Consider the following 26,329-nt stretch of genomic DNA (forward strand, 5'->3'; position numbering starts at 1 on the left):
CCTCTAGTGACACTTGAATCTGTGACAATTCCTCAGATTTGTCACCTACAAAGGACGGCTCAGGTTTGGGAACCTCCCTAACATTCTCAGCCATGAAGACTAAACAAAGAATTCATTTAGTTTCTCTGCAATGCCTTTATTGTCTTTAAGTGCTCCTTTTTTATCTTGATCCTTCTGTGACCCCACTGGTTGTTTACCAGGCTTCCTGCTTCTGTTGTATTTAAAAAACATTTTATTACCTTTTTGAGTTTTTGGCTAGCCATTCTTCAAACTCCTTTTTGGCATTTCTTATTACCTTTTTACACTTAATTTTGCTCTTTCCCTTGTGCCCCCATGTCACTGCCAACCCACTTTCCACAATATCTGGGTTTTTATCACCACCAGCTGCCTCCAACACCTATAGCTTCACCACCCAGCTCTGCAAACTATGACCCTTACCCACTGCACTCAACCCCCATCACCATGTATTTTAGCCAGCCTGAAGTGCAGCGCTCATTGCACGGCACTCCAGACAGGAAGACTGAGTATGATAACAGGACATATGCAAATCTGTGATTGTCCTGTTCCCCACCCCACCCCCTTCCCTCCTCCTAAACAGCACAGATATGTCATGCCCTTTCTGTTTTCCAAGCAGTTCTGTTTCTTTTCAATACATGATTTTTTTGCATCAACATGATTCCAACGGTCAACTTTACAACTCAAACTGGTTAGTGGCCGATCAGTAGCTGTCTGGAGTGGCCAGGTTCCAGATTGCAGTAGTCACCCGCTTCTCCACCATCAGGGCAGCTCTCAATCTTGTGTCCTTGCACCGCAGGGTGGGGGCGAGCTCAGCACACAGTCCCATGAAAGTGACTTGTCTCTTCCGAAAGTTCTGCAGTCACTGCTCATCATCCCAGACTTGCATGATGATGTGATCCCACCACTCAGTGCTTGCTTCCCGAGCCCAAAAGCGGCATTCCACGGTGGTGAGCATATCCGTGAATGCCACAAGCAATCTTGTGTCGTATGCGTTTTGCAAGTTGACATCATCCTCTGACTCCTCATTGTCAGTCTGTAGCTTAAGGAGTAACTCAACTGATATTCATTATGTGCTAGTGGTACCCATCAGCATATTCCTCAGCAGTTCAGGCTCCATTCCCGCAGACCGAAAGGGAAGACAGAGCGTGCAGTACAAAAAACGTTGAAAGATGACACCAAATGTGGACAGAAGCACAGGGATTGCTGGGATGCGAAGTGATGCATCAAGGGGCATTGAGACAGGACCCAGAATGCCCCACACCCTTCTGCCCCTTCCCACAAGCCACAGCACCAGAATGGGAAGAGGTGCTCTGTGGGATAGCTGCCCATAATGCACTGCTCCCAATGCTGCTGCAAGTGCCGCAAATGTGGCCACGCCAGTGCGCTTGAAGCTGACAGTGTGAACACACTGCAGCGTTTTCCCTGCTGCACTCTCCAAGGGCTGGTTTTACTCACTGCGCTCTACATCTGCAAGTGTAGCCATGCCAAAGTGTTGTTTGTTTTTCAGCTCCCTTCCCTATCCCCTTCAATCCAGCTAATCCAGGCACAATCCGGGGATGTTATTTAACGTTTATTCTGCTCTAGCACTTGCAGACCTCAAGCAGGCTGAGGCTCCATTTGTTATGTGAGGTGTTGGTTCTGAAGTGGAGCTGTGTTACACACCAGAGCTGACTGCGTTTTACGGACTCGGTGGTTTGTTAGGGTGAGGAATATTGATTTGCTGGCCTCTTGTGTTTGGTTTTAGCTGCCTCTCTCATAGGTGATTGGTGTTATGAGTCAATTTTCACATCTCCCAGAGAGCTCAACTCTGACCTGTTGTTTGTACTGTATCTTCAAAGTAGAGGCTGGTTTCTTATTCACTTGTCTGCATGTCTAGTCAGTGGTGCGAAGTCAGAAGGGGGTTATTTGAATCGCAACAATCTGAGAAAAATAGCATTCACTAGTTTTCTTCTGCTGTCAAATTCAGGGCTGTTCCCTTCAGTGTACGATGTAGGGTTTTGTCTAGTCCTATTCTGAACATCCAGTGATGAGGCTTTCACTTCTCTTGGCAGGACTATTCCACAACTGAATGATGTACGCTCTTTGGATGTTGGTAACTAGTCCAAATTTTCCTTTTACTCATTTCTTCCATTACCTCTAGTTATAACCCAGTGATACTTCAGAGTGCGATTCTTTGCAGCACATGATATTAAAACACGGTGTGATTTAGTTATTAACCAATCAGGATGCTTTCACTTTCTTATTAACCAGTAAAGTTATCAACATGTGCTAAATTATTAACCTCTTTGCTGTGGGGAAAAAAAAAAGATATATAAAACTAAATATTTTCCCTGTCATAATGTTTAAACATGGATAATACTATAGTAAATTAAACAATGAATTCACACTGCTGTGGCTTCTTTTTTCTTTTTTGTTGATCGTTCATTTGGCTTCTGAACCACTGAGCTCTCACTGTTATAATCCATTGTAAATCTAGAGGGGTTAAAGAAATTCCTGATTCTGAATAATTGATATTTAAAAATTATTTGAGTGTGCATTTAAAAAAAAAATTGGTGCACGATACCTCTTTCTGTCCCTCCTTGGGGATTCAGCTGGGACCAAATCCAAGCAAAGCCATGTGAGATCCTGGTAGGGAAAAATGCAATGTAAATAAGAGGTAGAAAAGTTGGTCTAAGCTTGAGCTTGGCTTTGACTTTGCCTTCTTTGAATACATGCCAGCAATGGAGGAGCAGAACTATGGCAAACATTTAGCTTACTGCTGTACAGTCCATGGAGGGAAAACTGCAATCCTGCTGTGACAGATATGGCAATTTCCTGCAATATCTTTGGGAGATCTTACAGTATTATGTTTATGTATCATTGTGGGCCAGGGATTTTATGTAATTCTGTAAAGGAGGGTGACCACAGACCCTCCATAAACTAAGCACAGTGGGGGGTGATTAGGCAAACTCAATTGAGCTGTAACACACACCTCCAGAGAGGTAACACCTCCTGGGAAGGCTCATGTATGGATATTCAGACTGGATTCTCCAGAGACCAACAGACACAGAAGGGACATTTGGATAAATAGCATGAAATTAAACTGACTCTGGGTCTTCTTTCTGATCTAGAAAATTGAGAGAATCTTCTGCTAAAGGGTGAGAGGTTGGGGGCAATCCTCGTGGAAGGATTAACACTGACCAGAGTCGGGGTGGGGGTGGTCTCTGGTAAATTTCTTAGCGTCTGTAGTTTCTTTTACTATTTTAATGTTTTTCGTTGTAATGCTTTCATCTTAGGAATAAATGTGCTTACTTAGAAAGGGTTGTTTAGTAGCTTACAACTGCTGGCAACTACAGCTGCTTGTAGCCTCTGAAGAGAAAGCAAATTACAGATGCAGGCCTGTTTAGACAGCCTGGCTCGCTGGGTATATCACAGTGTAGACAGGGAACTGTGCAGCCTGGAAAAACATCAGGAGGGAGGGAGAGAGATGTGGGTCTTCCCACCTCCCATGCCCTCCGAGAGGTGATGGCTGAGGATCCAGGAGCGTAGAGTGGGTGCCCTTGAGGAATCATGGAAGGGGAAAACAGGTGCAGTTGCCCTGAACTGTGCTACCTGTGACATGTACTGCAGCTGTCAGCGTTGAAAAATTGGGTGCCAGTTACAACCTCGCTGTGCGGTTCAGCAGCATCATTCTGCCAGCACTGTAATGTCTCTGCTCTTGCTTGCAGGGAACTCGTTTGGCCCCAAGGCTTGGTTCTGCCTGTGTCCTGCATTTCTCTGATATAGTAGCAACTGTACTTGAAATATTTAAAATCCAAACAAAGTTTCTAACTTTTTGGAGACTTATGTTGGGTTTGGGCTACCATAGTGATTGTAGCAGGGTGGATCCCTGCTCCGGCCCTGAAGGGGTTAAAAACAGCCTGGGAAAGGGGCTAGGGCTGGAGAAAGTAGCCTTTTAGGCTGGGCTGATTGGGGGAAGTGGCAGCAGCTGGGGCCACGCCCCAAACTGAGCCACAGGCCCTTATAAAAGGGCAGAGAAGCCAGGAGCCAAGGAAGTCTCTCTCTGTGTTCAGAGGGAGAAGGGCTTGGCTGCTGCAAGGGACCAGATAAGGTACCTAGGGTGAAGCAGGGCTGGGGAAGGCAGCGGAGCCGGGGAGCTCCTGCCTGGAAAGCCCCAGGCTGCGGCCTAGCAGTAGGCTAAGAGGTACTGGGGTTGCAGGGTGCAACCCAGGGGTAGGCCAAGGCAGCAGGCCCAAACTCCTTTGCCGATGATGAGAGGCTAATACTGCAGTGTGCCCCAGGGCGTGGGGCTAGCTAATGACTGGGCAGTTGCCAAGACCCTGAGGCAAAGTGGGGATAGAGTGGGGGGGCGGATTCCCAGGGAGGGGAAACCCCTAAGGAAAAGGGGTTGCTGCCAGGGGGCAGAACCCCACGTAAAAGGGGCACCGGGGTCCAGGGAGGGACACGGGGCCCGTAGCAGGAAACAAGGCGGATCACCGGCCTGCAGAGGGTACTCCAGCTGCAAATTTGAGCTAATTCCCGAAGTGACCAGCAGGAGGCGCTGCAGGGGTGAGCTCGCCCGGTTACAGCAATAAATAAGGGTTTGTGCCGTTAAGTGAACATGAACAGCAGAGCTGTATGTAGTTATGAATTTCTGTTGAGGACAAGGAATAACAAATTGATTTTAAGAGCAAGAAATGGAAGTGAAAACTTAAGAGAATCTATGATACTAAACCCCCCAGGTTGAAATCTGAAGTATCATTGGGTCTGTCATGGAAATATCAGGGAGGGGAGAGGGAATCAAAAGTCAGGGAGAATATGAGAAAACAAACCAGGGTTGAACTCTTCTTTGGAAGGGCAAATAACAAGAACAAATCATGTTCTGTGATTTGCCCTTAGATTCAGTGGATACAGTCCTACAGGGCACTGAGCCCACAATGGGGGGATGCAGGCAGAAACGGGCTCCACATCTGTCCTGCACTGACTTGTAATGGCCACTTCTGAGCCATTGTGCCAACCAGAGTCCCTGGAGCACAGTGCAATGTGATTCCCAGCCTCTGCCATGCCCCCTAGACTGGTGGGCGAGAGGAACAGGATGGGCTGCACAGAAACAGTATTCCAGCTTGACAACAGCCAAGAATTCCTCCGTGACTGGGGGGGTTTCCTTTACTGCCCATTTAGGGCAGCTTAACGTCCCTTTGTGCTGCTCTGATGCTATGAAGTGCCTTTGGGGTTGAGGGTCCGGTTCTGTGTTTGGAAACCCAACCGGGATCACCCAAGTTCAAGCTTTTCCTTTTCCTGGGGAGTCAAATATGCTTGTTGGCCTTGAGATTGTGAGGTGCCAGGGAGCTCCAGCGTAGTCCCCAAAGTGGGAGGCCTCTCGTCTGTGACTCTTCTGCCAAAGGGGTGAAATTGCCCTCCATTTCCCATCCCACAGGCTGAGAGTGGGCCAGAGTGGCTTTCGCTCTTTGTGCCAATGGAGAGAATTTGGGCTGGCCCCCGGGGTGGGGGGAGGCAGTGTTTTGTAACCTTTTACATAAGGCTAGTGCTGCTGAAAACAAATTGAGGCACTTCCACAGTACTGGATGCTGCTCCTCGGCAGATCCAAGAATGAGTCGATCTGCGAGGCAGTGAAATTGAGAATGACGCTCGACTCCCTTACAAACCTTGTGGAAAGGGAAGGATCTAAGCCATCCTTCCCCTCCCTGCCAGAGCAGCCAGGAATCCCTTCCCTCTGCCTCCCCTCCAGTGTGTTCATAACGCCATGGGCAGCATGCAGTGAGCCAACTTATTTTCAATGAGGGAAGGTGCTGTTTTCCTTGCACTGCTTATGGAAAAGGAGGCAAAATTGTGCACATCTAGTACTTTGCCCCAGAGACCCTTCAGGCTGCCCAGTCCCATTTCTCAAATCTGTCTTCTCTTTTTAAAGCCTTCCCAGCATTCAGACTGATAAACAAACCAAAAGACAGAGCCCTGGTGCCGTGTAGAAGGGAGCCTTCCCTTTTCCCGTTCTCTACGGCTTGCATTCCACTGGTGAAGCAGAACGGGGGTAGTCAGGGGATGGGTGTGCACAGTGGCAGAGAGTAAGTGCCTCAACTTTGTGAGTCACGGTGTGTGGTTGATAGACGGCTCAATGAGGGCTGACCCAGGGAAGTAAACACAAGTGCAGAGAAACATACTCTATAAACAGCTGGAAAGGGAAGACATCAGGCAACCTAGCTCCTCCTCCTGCCTGCTTTTGCTTTACCATTAGCAGCTGCAGAAGCAGCTTGGGCATGTGATTGAAGAGGGTTAGCAGAAGAGATTGCTCAATTGCCTTTGTTGTTTTTTTCCATGCTTAAGAGAAGACTCCCTTTAGTGACCCCCAGAGGTCTGGGCTGGCTGTTTACTTTCTTTCCCATCTCACTTCAGAGTCTTGTGGTAAGTTGTCATGAGGCAGCCTGTTTCACTTCTCTCACACATTTTTTGCCTTTACTTTAGTGGTCCCTCCTCTGTGTGTTGTTGGATTTATATAGCTGCTGCTATCTCTTGCTGTGAGTTTTCTGCAGTACACTTTCATCTTTCTTCCCTTGTTGCCTAGTAGAGAAAATGAGTTCATATGAGGCAAGGAGAGAAGAAATGTGAAATCCTCAGTGGTTTATTCCCATGTTGTCAGCCAGACTTAGCCAGGTCATATAAAAGAATAATTATACCTAGCTCTTGTATTGCACTTTTCATCTGTAGGTCTCAGAGCACTTTATAGAGGACGTCAGTACCATTTCCATTTTACAGATTGGGAAACTGAGGTAAAGTGATTTCACTAAGGTAACCTAGCAGGCCAGTGGCACAGCCAGGAATAGAAACCCAGGTCTCCCGAGTCCCAGTCCAGTGCTTTTATCCACTAAGCCCTGGTCTACACTACGAGTTTAGGTCAAATTTAGCAGCGTTAGATCGATTTAACCCTGCACCCATCCACACGACAAAGCCATTTTTGTCGACTTAAAGGGCTCTTAAAATCCATTTCTGTACTCCTCCCCAATGAGGGAATTAGCGTGGAAATCGACCCTGCTGGGTTGAATTTGGGGTAGTGTGAAAGCAATTCGATGGTATTGGCCTCTGGGAGCTATCCCAGAGTGCTCCATTGTGACTGCTCTGGATAGCGCTCTCAACTCAGATGCTCTGACCAGGTAGACAGGAAAAGCCCCGAGAACTTTTGAATTTCATTTCCTGTTTGGCCAGCGTGGGGAGCTGATTAGCACAGGTGACCATGCAGAGCTCATCAGCATAGTTGACCATGGAGTCCCAGAATTGCAAAAGAGCTCCAGCATGGACTGAATGGGAGGTACTGCATCTGATCGCTGTATGGGGAGACAAATCTGTGCTATCCAAACTCCGTTCCAAAAGACGAAATGCCGGAATATTTGAAAAAATCTCCAAGGGCATGCAGGACAGAGGTTATAACAAGAACCCGCAGCAGTACCACGTGAAACTTAAGGAGCTCAGGCAAGCCTACCAAAGAACCAGAGAGGCAAACGGCCGCTCCGGGTCAGAGCCCCAGGCGTGCAGCTTCTATGATAATCTGCATGCCATTCTAGGGGGTGCCCCTACAACTACCCCACCCCTCCTCCCACACCCCTCCTGGGTTACCTTGGCAGTTATCCCCTCATTAGTGTCATGAATTAATAAAGAATGCATGAATTTGAAACAACAGTGACTTTATTGCCTCTGCAAATGGAGATCAAAGGGGGAAGGGGAGGGCAGTTGGCTTACAGGGAAGTAGAGTGAACCAAGGGGGCGGGTTTTCATCAAGGTGAAACAAACAGAACTGTCACACCATAGCCTGGCGAGCCATGAAAACGGTTTTCAAAGCTGCTCTGATACAGAGCGCGCCCTGCTGTGCTCTTCTAACCGCCCTGTTATCTGGCCGCACGTAACCAGCGATTTGCCTCAACCTCCCATCCCGCCGTAAACGTTTCCCCCTTACTCTCACAGATATTGTGGAGCACACAGCAAGCAGTAATAGCGATGGGAATATTTGGTTTCGCTGAGGTCTAACCGAGTCAGTAAACTGCTTCAGTGCACTTTCAAACGTCCAAAGGCACATCCTAGCACCATTCTGCACTTGCTCAGCCTATAGTTGAACTGCTCCTTACTACTGTCCAGGCTTCATGAGCCATGGGAGCAAGGGGTAGGCTGGGGTAGATGTGACTGCGTGGTGCTGCTGACTGGGAGAGCAGCCTGAGGCAGAAGCCTCTAGCTGTCATGATATTCCAGGCAGGACTGAATCTCCATTAGACGAAACTTAAAGAAGAGAATGATCTGGAGTCATTCCCATTTTTGTCCAGGCACTCCCGACCAACCTCACCGAGGCTGGTCAGGAGCACCCATGTCTGCTCACGTGCCCCCGACCAACCTAACCGATGTCAGCCAGGAGCACCCGTGGGACGACGACGATGGTTCGCAGTCGTATTGCAACATTTGCCGTCCGCAAGGCAAGGCAAGGGGATGCTGCTATGTAGCACTGCAGTACCGTGTCTGCCAGCAGCACCCAGGACGTACAGTGACAGTGAGCTGAGTGTGCGCCGTGCTTGCCTTGGTATGTCATCTGCACGGTTAACCCAGGAAAAAAGCTGAGAAATGATTTTTTGCTGTTGCTTTCACGGAGGGAGAGAGGGAGAAGGGCCTGACAACATGTACCCAAAACCACCCGCGACAATGTTTTTGCCCCATCAGGCACTGGGAGCTCAACCCAGAATTCCAATGGGCGGCAGAGACTGTGGGAACTATGAGATAGCTACCACAGTGCAACGCTCCGAAAGTCGATGCTAGCCTCGGTACTGTGGACGTGCACTGCTGACTTAATGCGCTTAGTAGGGACACACACAATTGACTGTATCAAATTGATTTCTAAAAAATCGACTTCTATTAAATCAATCTAATTTTGTAGTGTAGACATACCCTAAGTCACACTGCCTCCCTTATGTGGGTGTTCACTCATTTCCTTCCAATTTATGTATCTGAGTTAACTGTGTGGTGAACACCAGCCAAATACTATGCTGGTGCTTGGGTTACTCACAATATTCCACTGCTGAGCTTTCTAGCGTAAGGAAGCAGGAAATGAACCCTCATAAGTCTCCTATGATAGAAAGATCACAGCAGGGTCACTGATTGATTGTTACCCTGATGTTTGTCTCTTGCTATGATGCAATTGCGGTTTCCCAAAACCCTTGAGTAAATTACATCGGCAGCAAAAAACTAGACTTACCGCTGCTGAAACTTGGCTGCAGCGCTGGCTTTGCTTCTGCGTAGATGGCATGCATGGGTTTAAAACAAAAAGGGTTTTTCCACTTGCTGGTGTAGAGGGGCCAGAAAGGTGCTCAGAATGTCAGGCATTTCTGTATCCATCTGGAGGTGAATGTGAATGGTGAAGGCAAGATAATTGGAACTAATAGCATCATTCAGAACATAACAAATCCCCAGCTAAGCAGGACTGTGTTACATTGATATTAAATATCTGGTTGTATCTAACAGAGCTGTTTCTAATACACCTAGTGCTGGAGAATCTAGGTGACGTGCACACTATGTATTGTCTGCGATTTCTCAATCTCTGGAGTGCAAAGCTGAAGGAAAGTTCACTTACGCTAAAGGGACATGTTCAAAGTTGGTGAGTTCCAAATTAAGCTTGGTTTCCTTTCTCTGGTTATACAGTACAGCACCATCTAGCTACACTGCTGGTAAAGTGAAACGTGGCTCTATCCCCTGTGTTTTGCAGGCATATCTCTACTAAATGCTGGGATTGGGCACTTGGAGTCCTTTAAGCCTCCTCTACATTAGAGACTTACCTGTTGCTGACTGTCAGCAATGAATACTGATAAACCAGTGCTGAAAACTGTTAACTGCAAATGTAGACAGGACCAAATTGCATTCCACACCGTTTCAGAAACAGCACTTGAGTATTGCCCTGAGCTCAGTCGCAGACATCGGATAAGGCAGGGTCTTATCCAGAGAGGCTTACATTATAAATGGGAAAAAAACCTGCGCCTAAGGGAGAGAGTCTCGCATACAAAGGGAGCGAGATGAAGTGTGGCATGTGGCTTATCAGATTTTTTATTTTCCTTTCCCTGCATCATCTTGCCATCTGTCCCTGATCCACCCTACTTCTCAAATCCAGCATCAATCCTCCTCACCTCCCTGTCTCTCTCCCACATCAGAGATCACAGATTGGGCCCAAGAAGGTTGTCAGGAGGGATTTAAAGTAAATAGATAATCAGGAACAGCTTTCAGTAGTTCCAAATGTCTGGAGTGTCTAAAGGTGGTGGAGCTACTGGGGGTAGGACTAAGGTTCTTATGCTCTCCCTTTCCCTATACTTTAGTTATATATGCTAGTGATTATATTATTCAGCTATTAGACGTCTCTGTTCTGTATAGAACTCCAGCCAGGATGTGGTCCGTGGTAAACAAGGGACCAAAACTGGGGGTAAAGCTATATGGAAGCCTGCATGTTTGTCTGTAGTTTGTAGCTGTTTTGTTTAATAAATGCCTCCTGTTTTAAAAAGGTCTATGGTTTTCTATATCATGACACTCCCCAAGAATCCCAGTGGCGCTCCAGCTGTTTTCCCCACTCTTGGATGTGGGAGTGGTTAGCTGTGTGGTTAGATAGGTTATCTAGGGGTAAAACAAATAGAATACTCACCAGCACAGACTGAATCTTACCACTCTTCTAGTCTTCTTCAGAGGAACCTGTATTATCCTGCTTTGGTTTGGCCTTAAGCACTGTTTCTGAATACTGTACATCCATCATCTGGCATTGAGCTGTGCAGAAAGTCCAAGAAAGTGGAGCCTAGCAGCTTTGCCACTTTCCTCTAATTGATTTCACTTTTTTCTTTCTCTTTAAACTGTGACAGGCTGGCTCTCACATGCAGCCTCAAGTAGATAATTAATCTTTCTCTCAACTGGGCTTAGTTGGCCACATTATTTTCCTTGATTGTTTGAAAAGAGAGGTGTTTTTCCATTACACTAGGAGAGGTAGAAGGCTACCTGTTACAGGCATCCTGTTCTCTGCCTAAGTGCCATAGCAGATTGTAAAGCTTCCTTACAGTTGCCTGACTGTATCTGTACACTTAAGATAAATTTCTCATGCACTGAACTGCAGCGAGTATCTAATTAAAGAGTGGGGAAAGTCTAGCTTTCAAGGGCAGCATTTTGTGTGTGTGTGTTGTGCAGTCTGTACAGGGAACAGTTGGCCTCTCACTTCACATTCATGCCGAGGAAAGATTAGCATAAAGGCTCCAGCCCATGCTACAGCTTTCACAGATTTTGTAACCATTTAGGGCTTGGTCACTATAACTGTTTACAAGTAATGTGATTTAGTTTGACTCCACATAGTGGTGTTTCCTGCCATTACAGTCGTATTTGCGGTCAATACCGAACATGCAGCCTGACCGTATTTGTATTGGTGCATGCTGGGGAAATCAGGGCCATGGTCCCACAGTGCCTCATCTGGGAGTAAAGGATATGCAGACAATGGAACCAGCAGTGCATTCTGGGATGTCCTATCACACAGTTGGGAGGAAAGAGGATTGGCCAGACTTCTTAGACCTGCTAATCACATGTGCATCTGCAATGCAAAAAAAAAGGCAAAACAAAAAACCACCAGAATACAGGACTGATTGCAGGCCTAGGCTTCTAGCAAGAATGACACGCTGTCAGGTGCCGTGGTTACTAACAACCATGTGTTGTGTGAACTTTCACCATGTTTAGAAACAACCATGCCAGCAGCTGCTTACAGGCTCAGTTGAAAGTTAATGACAGAGCCATAGCGTTAAGTGTCTATATGTCTGGTGGTGGTAATTTTTCATTCTTTATCTGGATAGATTGGTTCTAGGACAGAGGTTCTTAACCTGGGGCAAATGACCAGATGTGAGGGGCAATGGTCTCCCAGCCATTTCCATATTACAGCATGAGGAGGAGGAAGGGGGTTCCTGACTAAATAAGGTGATTCCTGGGGCTCCCAATATGGAAAAGATTAAAAACTACTGGTTTGGAACCATGATCGTCAGACTTTGTTCCTGTTGTGGACCATAGAGACAAGTACCTTGTCATGGGCTCCTCTGAATCTCTGTCCCATCCCTTGCCTGTGGAAACTCTTAATACTTGATTGCATGAAACTGTAATAGCAGGACTAGAAGAAATTACTTTGGTCCTTGTGTGGTTTCCCTCTCACTCCCATTTTGAATTTACGCTGTGTATTCCCTTCCCATGGATCCAGGAGTTTATATTTTAATAGTACCAAACCTCGCCTAGCTGTCTGCAGTTAATGAACTGGTTGTAATGTTGCTAAATTACTGTGTGTCACCACCTTGTCTCAACTAAAGAAGTAGTTTGGCCATTGAAAGGCATAATGTAAACTCATTAAAATTCTTTGTTTTTATGGTTGGGAGAAAATAAAGTTATGAAAAGACAGGTTTCAGAGTAGCGGCCATGTTAGTCTGTATCCGTAAAAAATACAGAAGTACTTGTGGCACCTTAGAGACTAACAAATTTTATTTCAGCATAAGCTTTCGTGGGCTACAGCTCACTTCTTCGGATGTGTGTTCCATTCTATGCATCCAAAGAAGTGAGTTGTAGCCCACAAAAGCTTATGCTAAAATACATTTGTTAGTCTCTAAGGTGCCACAAGTACTCCTGTTCTTTTTGTTATGAAAAGAGACATTTACAACAAAAAATAAAGGATTCTTATAGCATCTGCCAAATACATGGCGACAGCCAGGGCGCTGAAATGGATGTAGATTGCAATTATAAAACCGTTTTACCCATTGCTAAGGAGGGGAGAGGAAAGGAAAGCCAGAAGGAAGAAGCTGGGTGGGGAAGAAGGGAAGGCTCATGTTCCCCGGTCCGTTATAGAAAACGAGTCCCCAGCTTTCTGAATATCATGCAGCTGGTGAATTGTTTGATCACATGAGCTTCTATTCAGCAAAGTGCTTCAGCACATGTTTATGGATGTCTCTGCTTAGCAAAGTGCTTGAGGTCAGATTTTCAAAGGCATTTAGGTGCCTGTAACTGTGTAAGACTCACCCCTGTGGCGCCTCCTGCTGGTACTGTCGGGGAATTAGCTCTCCAGCCTCCAGAGCACCCTCTGTCGGCTAGTGTCTTGCTACCGCTGGGCCCCCATGTCCCTCCCGGCTCCCAGAGCCACTTTCCACTGGGGTGCTTCCCCCTGGCAGTAACCCCACAATCTCTGCGTCTCCCCCTTCCAGGGGAACCCCCACCCCCTATCCTCACCTCACCTCAGTATACGGCTACTGCCCAGTCTCCATCTAGCCCCCATTCACGGGGGCGGACTGCAGTATATAAACCACTCATCACAGGCAAGGGGGGTTTGGACCTGCTGCCTCTGCCTACCCTTGGACAGCCCCCTGCAACCCCAGTACCTATTCAGCCTTATACTAGTCCTGTAGCCTGGGGGGTTACCAGGCCGGAACTCCCAAGCTCCTCTGGCCTTCCCCCAGTCCTGCTCCACCTCAAGTATTCAGGTATGCTCCTCAGCAGCCAGGCCACTCCCTCTCAAAGGTGAGAGAGAGAGTGTCTGTCTGTGCTCCTGGCCCACTGCCCTCTTATAAGGGCCAGCTGGGCCCTCATTAACCAGCCTCGGCCTGATTGGGGCATGGCCCCCAGGTGAGGTTGCTTTCCCCAATCAGCTCCGCTTTTCCTTCCCTGCCACAGCCCTCTCCTCAGGCTGTTTTAAGCCTTTTAAGGCAGGAGTGGGTGACCACCCCCCTACAGTGCCTAACAATGAAGATAGGCACTGAATAAGATTTTCAAAAGCGCCTAACTGGGTTAGGCGTCAGACTCTCATTAAAATAAATGGAAATTAGGTGCCTAACCTGCTTAGGGGTTTTTGAAAATTCTACTAGTTCCATAAAAACCTTTGAAAATCTGGCCATTAAGCACTTGCTTACTTCTTTCCCTATTTAGCAGAGCACTTCAGTACATGCTTCAATGCTTTTCTGAACCATGGCCCTTTTGGGAAAACAATTGACAGATTTTTAGGATAAGAAATATTAAAATATGGGCTCTATATGTGCTACCTGGAAAATGAAGGGACCATTGGGCTGAGCAAGTGCTTAAGTGCTTTGCTGAATAGCGATGGGGCCTGATCATTCAGGGCCATGGGGCCTGGTCCAAAATCCACTGGCGCCCATGGCAAGACTCACGTTGACTTCATTGGGCTTTGGATCAGACCTATAGAGAAGCTATTCTTCAAAGCACTTTGTGGCTCATGCATTCTGGTGAAATGTGCTCTAGAACTTGAAGGTGTGGTGGGTGGTGATCAGATAGATGAGCTCTTGAATTACAAAATGATATTATTGCATTGCTGACGTAGATGAATAGGGGAGGGACTTGGTGGATGCCACAGTGCCATTCAGAGCTGTGCATGTTTTACAGTGGAGCAGAGCTGTTGTGAGCACCATAGATCACAGGTAAGTGGAGCCTCAGCTAATGAAGAGCTCTGTTGTATTCCTTTTCCTCCAGTGTTTCTTTCCAAACTTAATTTGCTTCGATTCTGCTTGTTATCTGTCATTTATATTTACTGAAGGCTTGGAGTTTTGTGCTGACAGGTAGCTGTTTTAGTGGATGGTGCTGGTTGCTACTACTTTGTGTTGACATAATGCCTGGAGGCCCCAACTGAAATCAGGTCCCATTGTGCTTGGTACTGTATACAGAGAGAGATTGCATGTCCCTGGCTTCAAGAATGTACAGTCTAAACAGACAAAGTTTGAGTGGGGAAACAGAGGCAGAGAGCGAGATGAGATGACTTGAACACAGTTGGTGAGTGGTGGAGCTGGGATTAGAATCCAAGTCTCCTGAGTCTTAGCCCATTGCCCTGTCCACCAGGCAATGCTGTCTTCCAGTTGTGGGTAGTAAATCACAGCTCCTAGGAGAGGGAGAACTTGAGAAGCAAGCATGGCACCAGGCTTTTTTTCTTTGGTGGTGATGCTGGCCAGTTGATCTTGGATGTCTGGCCCCTTTTATATTTCAATTGCTGCTCTCAATGTCTAGCTGGTGCAACCAGAGCACTCCATGGGAATGAGTCAGAGAATCTGTGAACCTGGGCCTACAAATAAGTTTAAAATAAATACAACTATAAATTACTTCATGCCCCTCTTAGAATCTGGGAACTTATCCAGATTCTTGTGGACATTCCAGGAACTCAATGAACAAAGTTAGGAGAAGGAATGCTTACAACTGTCCTGTTGAGATTTCCAAAATTGTGCCGGGCTCTGGATCTGTTTAAAATTAAAGAATGTCTCTCTGTGTTTACTTCTTGTATGGAAGGGTTGTTAGTGCAACAGAAACCCATTTCACCTAAACCATTGAATTAGTTGAGGAAAACCAGATAAATGCTACATGCAAGTAAAAAGATTACTTCACCATTGGCGGCTTCTTGCCCTTTTAACCTATAATCACTTCCTTTTGGAAAAAAATAGCTCCACATTTCTCAGAGTGCTGCCATTAGTCACTTTTCCCCAAAGGGGGATGGGAGAGGATTTGCTGCTGCTTGGGCTTATAATTGGGTGAGGCCACTTGAAAAACAGCTTTCCTAACCAAGTCTCTCTTGGTGAGGAGCTTCTTTTTGCCAACAGGTTTCCCGCTGCTTCTCAAGGGCCACTTCCAGATATCCTTCAACAAGAGCCATGGCTAAGCTTGAGATAAAAGAGGGATTGTGTTGGTCACCAAATGGGAGTTTAAATACATTCTGGGGATCCATCATCACTTAAAAATCACCTCCCTCTTACAAGCCACATGGGCCAGATTTTCAAAAGGGGTCTGCTCCCATTTAGTAGTAATTTAGGCATCTAACTAAGTGGCCAGGTTTCCGTGTTGTGTTTTTTTTTTTTAACTCTCCATAAGTGTCTCAATGGAAGCTGCTAGGTGTTGAGCATCTCTGCAAATCTTGTTCTTATTGGGGAGTTGTATAGTTACTGGTTCTCTAACTATGTAATTCCCCTGGGCAGATGCTTTCCATGGAAATTTTAGATAGACTTAACACTGGCTGAGATTTCAGACAAGTGTGGGAAGCTTTAAAAACACTTTCCCCCCTATACAGTGTGTTCATTTTCATTTACTTGAAACAATAAGATAAAACCCAGCCTTCTGCTTAAAATAACAAGCTCTTTCTGGCAAACTTTCCTGCAAAGAACCCAGGCAATGTTGCTAGTCGGACAACAGCCAGAGGACAAGATCAGACTCCATGCACGCTAGAATCCAAGACTTTGTGCTCATTATGCTATTACTAGCTTTGCAAATAAAACTTCACAGACTGGGCCACAAAGACTTTTCCTTATTCAGCTTGGTTTGTTTTGTTTCTTGCCCGCCAATACCTGGGTCCAATGTCTTAATTTAAAGGGAGACTTTCAGTTTAAAAATAATGCATGTTAAAAAACAAAAATTCTTACGTGTGTTACCAGTAGTATAGATTAGTCAGAATTATTCATCGTGAACAATGGAAAATATGCTAGTCAGTGTCCCTTTTTAGGGTCACTTAAATAAGTTTTGGAAGTGATATAAAACCTTATGCGTCACTGTTTAAACTGGTCTCTAACTATTTGGAACTCGGATGGGATTTCCATGGGCGAAGATTATCCCATATCTGCCTTCTGCAGGGTGTCTTGAACCTTCCTCTGAAGCAGCTTGTGCTCACCTCCAGCAGCGGTAGAGGATGCTGGACTAGGTGGATCTTGGATCTGATCAGTATGGAGATTCCTATGTCCCCTTCTGGTTCTCATGAACTGTCACAGAGCTGAAGTTTCTTGGGTGCTGTTGCTGTAAGGCAACTTTTAAATACAAAGTTGTTTTTTTTTTTTTTAAAAACAAACACNCAGCTTGTGCTCACCTCCAGCAGCGGTAGAGGATGCTGGACTAGGTGGATCTTGGATCTGATCAGTATGGAGATTCCTATGTCCCCTTCTGGTTCTCATGAACTGTCACAGAGCTGAAGTTTCTTGGGTGCTGTTGCTGTAAGGCAACTTTTAAATACAAAGTTGTTTTTTTTTTTTTTTAAAAACAAACACACACATTTGTTTCCATTTAAACAAAAACAATCAATTCTAGTAACAAGTTTTGTTTAAAAACATTTTGCAAATAAAAGGATTTAGAAGCTGTATATACATACCAGACCAAACCAGTACCACATCAAGGCCAGTGTGAAGAGTATCATGGTCATACTTAGCGCATAACTTTCTTTTAACATGTCCTTTTTGCCTATAACAAACCTGTTGATGGTGTCTCTATAAAGGATGATTGAGCAGTTTGTACCATAGGCTCCTATCCCACAGTGAGCTCCCTGGGAGTGTATTCAGTGCCCAAACGGAGCGCTAGTGAAGTCACTTGCTATGTCAGGGTCTTAGATGTTATATTTACTGATGAGAGCATACGTACAGGAGAAACTGAACTTCGAAAACTTTTCACCAGCAATAAGAATATGTACCTCTGTTTTAATATTGTCATCATGCCAAATCATCCTTGTGCCTCTCATTAGGAATTATCTTGTTACTGCTGTTTTGCAGCAGGAAGACCAGTTTGCAATTTGAGACAAGGGAAGTGCATTTCCGGGGTCAAATGTAGCAATGAGGCTAAAGACTTTCACATTTGCTAGGATAAATTTATATTGTTACACCGGCAGAGGAAATTTTGTCTCATGAGTGTTGGAAAGGGCATGTGACATAGCAAAATGTTTCTCTTGTTGAGGTTCGATGTCAGCAATGATAAGGTCTTAACATTGTTGATGGATCAGATTGTATATGTAAATTTTTGCATTGTGATTGGGTTTGGCTGAATTCAGTGAAAAATATTATTTGCCTGTCAGCCAATCGGATAGCATATGAATATCTCTTTTGTGTCTCACTCATCAGAGAGGAATAATTTTTCTGTGAGGAAAATATAGTCCTCATGAAAAATTATACCTTTCTTCATGAACACCACTATTTGCAAATAAGTTTTATGAAATGAAACAAATTGTGTGCTTCAGGAAGGAGACATCTAGCTCAAGATTTTTAAAAATATACCAAATACCATATAAAATATTGTGTGCGTATACATAGAATCTTTGTGATGATCTGCAGCTCTCTGATCCAAGTGGATTTATCTTCCATATGGATCAGCACAGAAGTCTCTTCCTTGAGTTTCTACCTCTATTGCTGCCTTTTATCTTTCTACACAAGAATTTGAACAGAGATGTGAGGCAAAGCAGCTTCCCTTATCTCTTAGGGGATGTTGCTGGAGCGCAGAAAGGGCAAGGAGTTGTAAAGCTTGTCTTCTCTCTTGGGATTCTACCACCTGCATGCCAGATTGCTAGGAAATCCATTATGTTTTCTAGTCAGTAGAATCACTAGGGGCTAATTGTCTGCATTTTGTGTCTGGACTAGTGTACAGGATATCCATTTTGCCCCAGTCCAAAAAAGTCACCCCTTCTTCAAGGATTTATCTTGCTTGCAATTTGAGAGAATTTGAGACCCTATCCAGACTTAATTCCTCCTGCTGTATGGTGTCGGGGCATCCCCCCCTGCCCCGGGCACATCTGTCTTTCCTCTCTAGTACTCTGGAACATGCCAATAGAATAATAGAATATCAGGGTTGGAAGGGACCTTGGGAGGTCATCTAGTCCAACCCCCTGCTCAAAGCAGGACCAATCCCAATACAGATTTTTGCCCCAGATCCCTAAATGACCCCCTCAAGGATTGAACTCACAACCCTGAGTTTAGCAGGGCAATGCTCAAACCACTGAGCTATCTCTCCCCTCTGTTGCATGTTTTTTTGTGTAGCGCTCATTTCAGATATCTCACACAGTCCTGTCGTCATGGCATCTTGCAGGCTACTATATTTAAGAAGTTGCAGTGGGGCAGTAACTATAACTTAACCCACTTAAATGACAGCAAAGTTGCCTTCATGCTAGCGTCATTTATGGCGTCAAAGTCTTTTTGTGATCACCTATAGTTCTGGAAGAGGTAATCCGGCAAGATGACGTGGTGTGTCATCTGATTTGCATGTGGGCAGTTTAAAATGCATAACAAGCTATACTCCTTTCTCCTTCCTGTGGCTCTTTATCCAGGTGGAACTCTCCTGCTCTCAATAACATCATTTGGGTTTGAAATACAGCTCCAGCCTTGCAGTGCACAGACCTATCGGGTGCCTCGCATTTTTTATTTCCCATGTAACTCCATGTATGCTTTATCTAAAGAGCGCTGTGTGTCCTGAGGATTTTGAGCCTGTATCCTTGTGTGTTTCTCAGACAGTTTGCCTTGAGACTCTAGCTCGTTGGACTCAGGTGGGCCTTGACTTTAAACCAAAAAGTCATTTTCAGGCTGTTTGGATGAGAAATACAGCAACCCAGAGATGGAAAATAAAAGCTCTTAGGTAGAGAGATCATGAGAGTGCATTTGATATGTTTAAAGGAGTTCTACAAGGAAAAACAAATTGGCATTTTGTACCTTTTTCTGATGTAAATATCAGGTCTGAAATGATTTTTTTTAAAAACAGTTTTCTGCTTGATTTTTACATTGGAATGTAGGTCTTGCCTATGCTGTTTTTCCTAGAAGACTTTGTGGATGACAAAAACTATTAGGATTGTAGAAGTACTGAGATCATACAAATGATCTTTATTTTAGGCTATTGAGAACTAATTGCTTTTGTTAACACGTGTCTAACTCTAATGCCTAATGAACCATTAGGAGAAGAAATATCATTGTTAAAGTTTGAATGTCCCCACTTCTTGGATTAAGGGCTAAGAAAGCTCCTAATATGCATCTCATACCCTATAATGAATACCATAGTAAAAGAGACTTGACATTCTTGGTATTTTGAAGGTGAAAACAAATAAATAAAGAAGCAACAACAAAAATAGGGTGGGGTGGGGACACAAACCCTTTTCTTCCTATCTGTTTGAGGACACGAGTGGTGGTTTATTTTCCAAAGAGCACTCTAGGATGCAGATCTTTAATCTACAAAAATGATATCCTGATAGTGTTTTCATAATTGGTTTAGTTTGACTTGCTCATTTGCATGTGTTTTGGGGGTGGAAAGAGAGGGAGGGGCTTTTTGCAGCTAAGGAAATGGAAAACAGTGGCATTTCAAGTACGTTTGCTGCATGCAAAGGTGGCCAGCTGTTTTATCCCCTACTTTGTCACGAGATGATGGGGCTATAAAAGTGTTAATACCTATGCCATTTATAGACTTGTTTTAAGTTACTGCAATGTGTATGGTCACTGGAGCTCATAATTGAAAAACAGCTTCCTTTTATGAACATAAAAGCAGAGTCCACAAATGGTATTGCTCTAAGGTTACTGCTGTATATACCAGCTAAAGAAATGGTAGGACTATATTCACTGTTTGCTTTTCTTTGGAATCACTATAGTTTGTCAATGGTAAAACATTGGCCTATTGTTTTCCCTTGTAATTAGCTGATCAATACAAGACATTGGGAATGGCCAGGCAATGCCTAAGTTCAGTAATATTACAGTTTTGCTCTATTAAAAATATTCAGCTTCTTAGGCTGATCTCTCTATAAAAGAACCGGTTGTCATTATAATGACCTAAAGCAGTTGGGATTGTTTCACATACCGAATGAAAACAAGTGATTTAATGTTTTCATTCCCGTTAACTTTCTGTACAGAGAGAGATTCCGGAATACGGCTTTTGCTTGCTCTTTTCACCACCTCTTTCCATTTTAATAATGTGCTTTGTGCTTTAGTTAGTTACCAATTCTCTAGGCACTTCAGTAGGACAGACCAACTCAATGGCACAAGCAGTGTGCGTGGCTATTATTTAATTGTTTTTGTACACAGAAATTTTGAGCTGGTTGCCATTTAGCTTGGTACCTACGTTCAAATATGCGGGTTTTTTAAAATAATTCCATTAGCTCCTCTGATCAGAGCCAAAGATTTCACCTGGGGACTCGAGTTGGCATAGAAGGAATTTTTGGCTCCTATTGTTTGAACTGTTCATAGTCTGTTCCCCTAATTTCCAAGTGATGGCAAAGTACCAGGTTTGTTCAAAGGCTTCACTGGTCAATGAATTTGTTCTTTTATTTTCTTTAATTGTAAGCTAATTGAGTGCTTGTAAAGAGCACCAAATTGACAGCCCCGGAGATTCAAGTCTTTAAGTTCTCGATGCAGGTATAACATAGGTGACTGCAACAATGTAAGCTCCCCAACACTTCCCTGCAAAAGTGTTTCACCCCTGACACAGGGGGACCCCCTCTAGGTGTTAGGTGTACATGCTTTTCTGCTCAGAGGTTCCACAGAGGATGCCTCCTCCTCTCCCCAGTTTTAATGTGAACACATGATTAGTAGGAATAGAACTGAGACTAGAGCTGGTCAGAATCCTCCCAATATCAATTTTTTGACAATTTTTTGTCACATCTTTGACTTTTGATGAGGGGAGAACCCCAAGTTTTTTAAAAATTGTGTGTGTGTGTATGGGGTGGGGATTCGACCTTCTATTGGACTGTTTTTGGAATTTTTAGATTTGGTTTTTAAATTTGCATTTTATAAAACCAGTTCAAACATCAATTTGCACAGTTTATCTCCTGCCCTTCTCTCTCTCCCCCCACCTCCCTGGGCTGTAATGGAGAGCACCAAACTTGTTTCATGTTGGCCACTGAACAATAGTGACTTTTTGTTATTGTTCTGAACTAGTCATACTGTACACTGTCCCATTATCAGTCCTCTGAGCTATCCCGTTGGAGCAGGAGGGAAGCGTTAGCTCAATGACAAAACTGTTCAGTTTAAATGTATATAGTGTTTGCCATTGTAAAGATGAGTGCAGTGTTGTTGTAGCCATGTTAGTCCCAGGATATTAGAGAGACAAGGTGAGTGAGGTAATATCTTTTATTGGGCCAACTTCTGTTGGTAAAGATGAGTAATTCTAGGCAATACTAGTGTAGCACCGTAGGCATTTCAGTAAATGGCAATAACTTTGTGGTTAGCTTTGGTAAATGGACACATGCTCCTTGTGCTTCCTAATATGAGACTTTCTCTGCATGGAGTGAAGGAGGGAATTCCTTTTCCCCAGGGGTTCTCTAAGCTGCATGGATTTCAGCCTTGGGAAGAAAATGTAGCAACTGAAGTCCCCTCTGGCCCCATCCAGCACGTAGTCAACCAAGGAGTTGATGGTGGGATATATGATGCAGCACACTTGTAACCCTGTTCGAAAGTGGGTGCCAAATCACACCACATCTTGGATGGTGAGACTGTTTCTATGGCCAATAGGACTTGCTCTATCACAAGCTCTGTGGGACACAGAGGTGGAGGGAATCTCTAAGTTTGCTTTTTTTCTTGTTATTCCTGGCATCAACTTCCAGTTCAGTCTTCGGTGGATTCTCTGCAAAAGATCCTTCTGAGCCCAGGACATGTTACTATAGGACCAGGATTCTGTCACCTCTGAAACTGAAGAGTGACTTTTTTGGTCCTCTTTTCTTTTTCACTTCATCTGCTTCTGCTCTTTCTGTTCCTGAATGGGCATTCGCCCAGTAGAGGGAAGAAGGCATGGCTAGATTTTCACAATTAAGAAAAGAAAGGAGTTTTTAAATAAGTTTCTTTCCTCTAGAGCTATTGGCATATATTTAGTTTCCTACAAACAATATGGATCTCGTGAGACACAGAAATTAGTTCCTTTTATGCTGTATTTCCCCCCCGCCCCACTAGCTGCATAATTGAAGCTTGTTTTGCCTTTGTGCTCCGCAGGAAGTCTGGACTGCTATTTTTTCTGCATCTGATGTAGAACAGTTCTTTTACTGGACACTTTACTATTATTATTACTTTATGCAGGCTTGAAAAATTTGTATAGTTGCTACTTGTCTAAAGACTAAATCTACAAAATCCTGGATGAAAAATACCTGCATCACCACATCCTCCCCAAACAACACGGATGTTATTTATGTTGCCGTATCTTCACTCCCCCACCAATAAATCAATTCTAGATGCCCCCCCACCCCCCAAAAATCTGCTGAAGCCCCTTCTCCTAGGTAATAATTTCTGGGCTCCACCTCTTAAATATGGCCTCCCTGCTATTAAATTGTAGGCTCTTCCCCACTCCATATCATGTAGTGAATTTCTGGCTCTGCCCACTGATGTGTTCTTGGCACTCCCAATCTCTGCTGAATTCTGAACTCTTCCATGGCCTCCGAGAGAATGCAGTGAAGGCCCTTCTCTGCTATTAACGAATGCTAGGTTTCCATCCCTCTTTGCAGGCCACTTCTGGGGTTGCCCCTCTCTTGAGCACACAGAAGGCTGTCTGCCTACTAGCTCTTCCACACAGACCACTTTTTTCCTTGTTCCCCTCTCCTCCAGGAAAAGCAGTGGTAGCTCCTGTTCCCTCCTTTCTGCTCCATTTCCTTGCTGCCCCCTCCCTTCACGAAAAGGAGCATGTATCTCTTTGCACTGCTTCCTAGTGGGGAAAACGGAGGGGACCTTTGAAAAAAAAAGAAAACCGGTCTCTTGAGGCTGGAGTGTCTGGTGAAGTCACTGTGGTGCAAGATTTCTGTTCTGCAGAGTGACCCCACTGGTCAGATATCCAGATATTCAAGAGACTGACTTGCTTACTTTGTCCAAGTTTCCTTTGTTGTCTTTGACATTCATCTTCCTCTAGAGCAGATCCACCACGGCACTTGTAACAGGAAGGGATGCAAGGAGCAGAGCAGCCCCCGAGCTGCTCTTTCTCTTTCAGAAGCTAATGCATTGGAGACCTCATTTTTTCTGCGAGAGAGGTGGAGGAAGGAGCAGAGCTGTTCAACATGCAGGCAGTGCTGTGGAGGTGCTGCAGTATGGCTTTGGAAATGGATAGATGAGTGCCTGCTAGAGGATCATGTCTTTCCAGCTTATTGTCAGGAAACTGCTTCAGAGGAAATTGCTTTCCTGACTTGCCCTCCAGATAAGTGTTGGGCCTTCAGGAACAGGATGGAGAAGGTTATCAGGAGGTGTTGCTGGCATGAGGCAAACTGAGAAATAAGTCTCCTGGATCATCATTTCTTTCTCTTCAGTCTGTATTACTAGCAGCAGTTAAGAGTTTGTCAGCTCTTGCTCTTCATCTGACATCTGCACACCTCTTCCTCTATCTGTAACATTGCTACCTACACCCGTGTTCACTTTCACCAGTGGCACTGTGCAACTTGTCTGTATGCTGGCTGATCTGTATTCCCCTCCAGAGGCCCATGGGCGTGAGTAGACTTATGCTGTCTGAACGCCAACATAACATTTTTAATTTCCTTGGGGCAATATTTATTATACTTATTGGCTGGTTCTTTATAAAACCTTTTATGAACACATTCTCAGATCTCTCTAGCTAGCTGTCCCAGGTATGTTAGTGGTTCTGTTAGGTCAAACACTGATCTTGGTTACACCAGAGCAAACCTCACTCATGTAAGTGGGATTGAATCTGTGTAATCGAGAGCAGAATTTGGCCCATTGTGTATAATACCATGTCTGCTGTGTGGGATTATGGTTCTACTGAGAGCGGAGGGCAACTACAGATTGGCCATTCTAGGTAGAAATATTACATTGCTTGTTTCACGGTTATTCCCCAAGGCAAACAAGCTGTTGCATGCCATCTGACCGCCATCTGACCGCCAGGGAAAACTGTTGATGACAAATGTTGATAGCTGTGTTGTTACAAAGCTGGGAGAAGAACTTCCTCGTGCCTTTAAAAAATGTTGCCCCTGGAAGCTAAAAGTACTATATCGTGATGGCATATATGGGGTAATACTTGGCTACTACCACCAATGTAATAGAGATAGTAAATGACACCACAGAAGTATGACTGTTGAGGGGATGGGATGTGAAGCAGGACCTGATGAACTCCTACGAAATGAAGATCCTAGGCCCAGATCCAGCAAAGTACTTGAGTATATGGCTTCAGTGGGACTATTAATGTACATTGATGGATCAGGGGCTATATCCTGCGAATCTCCTTAGTGCAAAAAACAAAGGAAGAAAACTCCGGAAAAATGAGCTATCAGCAGAAATCACAATATTTGTTTTATTTTCAGCCTTTCAGATGGGATTAAAATAATATAGGATGCAGCAATAACATAGTCAAGATATTCATTCAGGCCCTTCTCTATTTTATATCACATATAGATGTGACTAGAGCTCCATATTCTGTCAGCTGGACAGGGTTTGAACACTTTCTCATATCCAGAAATCTGAATATAAAAATACTTGCCCCTCAAGGCAAAATCAAAAGTGGATTGGTATTAGCAGTAAAGTTTGTTAGATATTAAGCAGTATTTCTGTCTGAGAGAAATGTGTCATTAAACCTGAAGTAGAATTATGTCTTGTCATTTCTAAAGGACATAGGGAGAAACTAGTTGCAGTATAGACCTGAGATAAAACAATTTTATAACTCTGAGGCTGCTGTCATATTTACGATACTGTAATTTACCTCTTTTGTCCTCTGCTTCCTTTCTAGAGGGTTGTTGATCTACAGAAATGTATTTGTCTAGAAGAGGAAAGGAATTTGATTTACTGAGGTACCTTCTGTCTTGGAGCAAGGAGCAGTTCTCCATTTTCTTGCCTTACAGCTGAAAAGCATTTACTTCTCTTTTGTTATGGGTTTCTCTGTCTCAAGCTACCCTTCTCTTTTGGTGCCTGCCTAGAAACAAGCATCCAAATTATGACCTCCAAGCTAGCTACATTGGGGAATCATAATCTAGTTTTTCTTTCAAATGGTCAGTTGTGAAAATTACATTTCTAAGGCTGGTTACTTGAGACCTTAGGATGATCTGTTCTGATGGTCTACCCTGAAAAGGTGATGCAGAGAGAGAATATTGGGTTATCTAACAAACTGCTCAGGAGGGCTTAGAGAATTTGGCAGAGTGTAATTTCCCTGTGATCCAGGGCTAATGTGAAAGTGGTATGGAATCTTTACTAACCAAGTGGTGAGGACTTTGGTCTTATGTCTTCCTTTAAAAAAACAAAAACAAAAACCCAACAACAAAACCTGCATGCCCCAGTAACATAGTGCCCTCAACACCAGCTTTGGATATTGGTTCAGCATTGATGGTTGTTTCCTGAATAAACACCACTCCTTGAGGGTAGTGACTAAGCCAAGTCCTGGCTAAGATCCAAGATGTGACTGGAGATGATCAAGGCAATACCTTGATAGACAATGTGGGGATGGTAAGGACTGGCCTGATCCTGATGGTATAGTGATTAATGCTCTATATCATCAAGTCAGGTGAGATTGTCTTTCAGACTCTTGTTCATGGGTTTGAGATTGCTGCAGCAGCATGGTGTTACCAGGATGGAATGTCCTATGTCAACTCACAGTGGTCTTCTCTGTCTGATTTGAGGAAATTCCT

General features: G+C 44.5%; 1 protein-coding gene across 3 annotated transcripts in view; it reads left to right on the forward strand.

Moving 5' to 3' along the window:
- The window catches only part of TSPAN4 (tetraspanin 4), a 726,272-nt gene that overhangs the window by 20,678 nt on the left and 679,265 nt on the right, over positions 1–26,329 (forward strand). The window contains exon 1 of one of the 3 annotated variants that reach the window (XM_075065080.1): positions 25,436–25,498. The exons of the other annotated variants lie outside the window; for them this stretch is intronic. The gene's annotated coding sequence lies outside the window, so the exon portion shown is untranslated. Of the gene's footprint in view, positions 1–25,435; positions 25,499–26,329 lie in introns of those variants that run through there. 3 annotated transcript variants of the gene reach the window in all.

Source organism: Chelonoidis abingdonii, chromosome 4 (genome assembly GCF_003597395.2).
Source record: "Chelonoidis abingdonii isolate Lonesome George chromosome 4, CheloAbing_2.0, whole genome shotgun sequence".
In the NCBI taxonomy this organism is placed as follows: domain Eukaryota; kingdom Metazoa; phylum Chordata; order Testudines; family Testudinidae; genus Chelonoidis; species Chelonoidis abingdonii.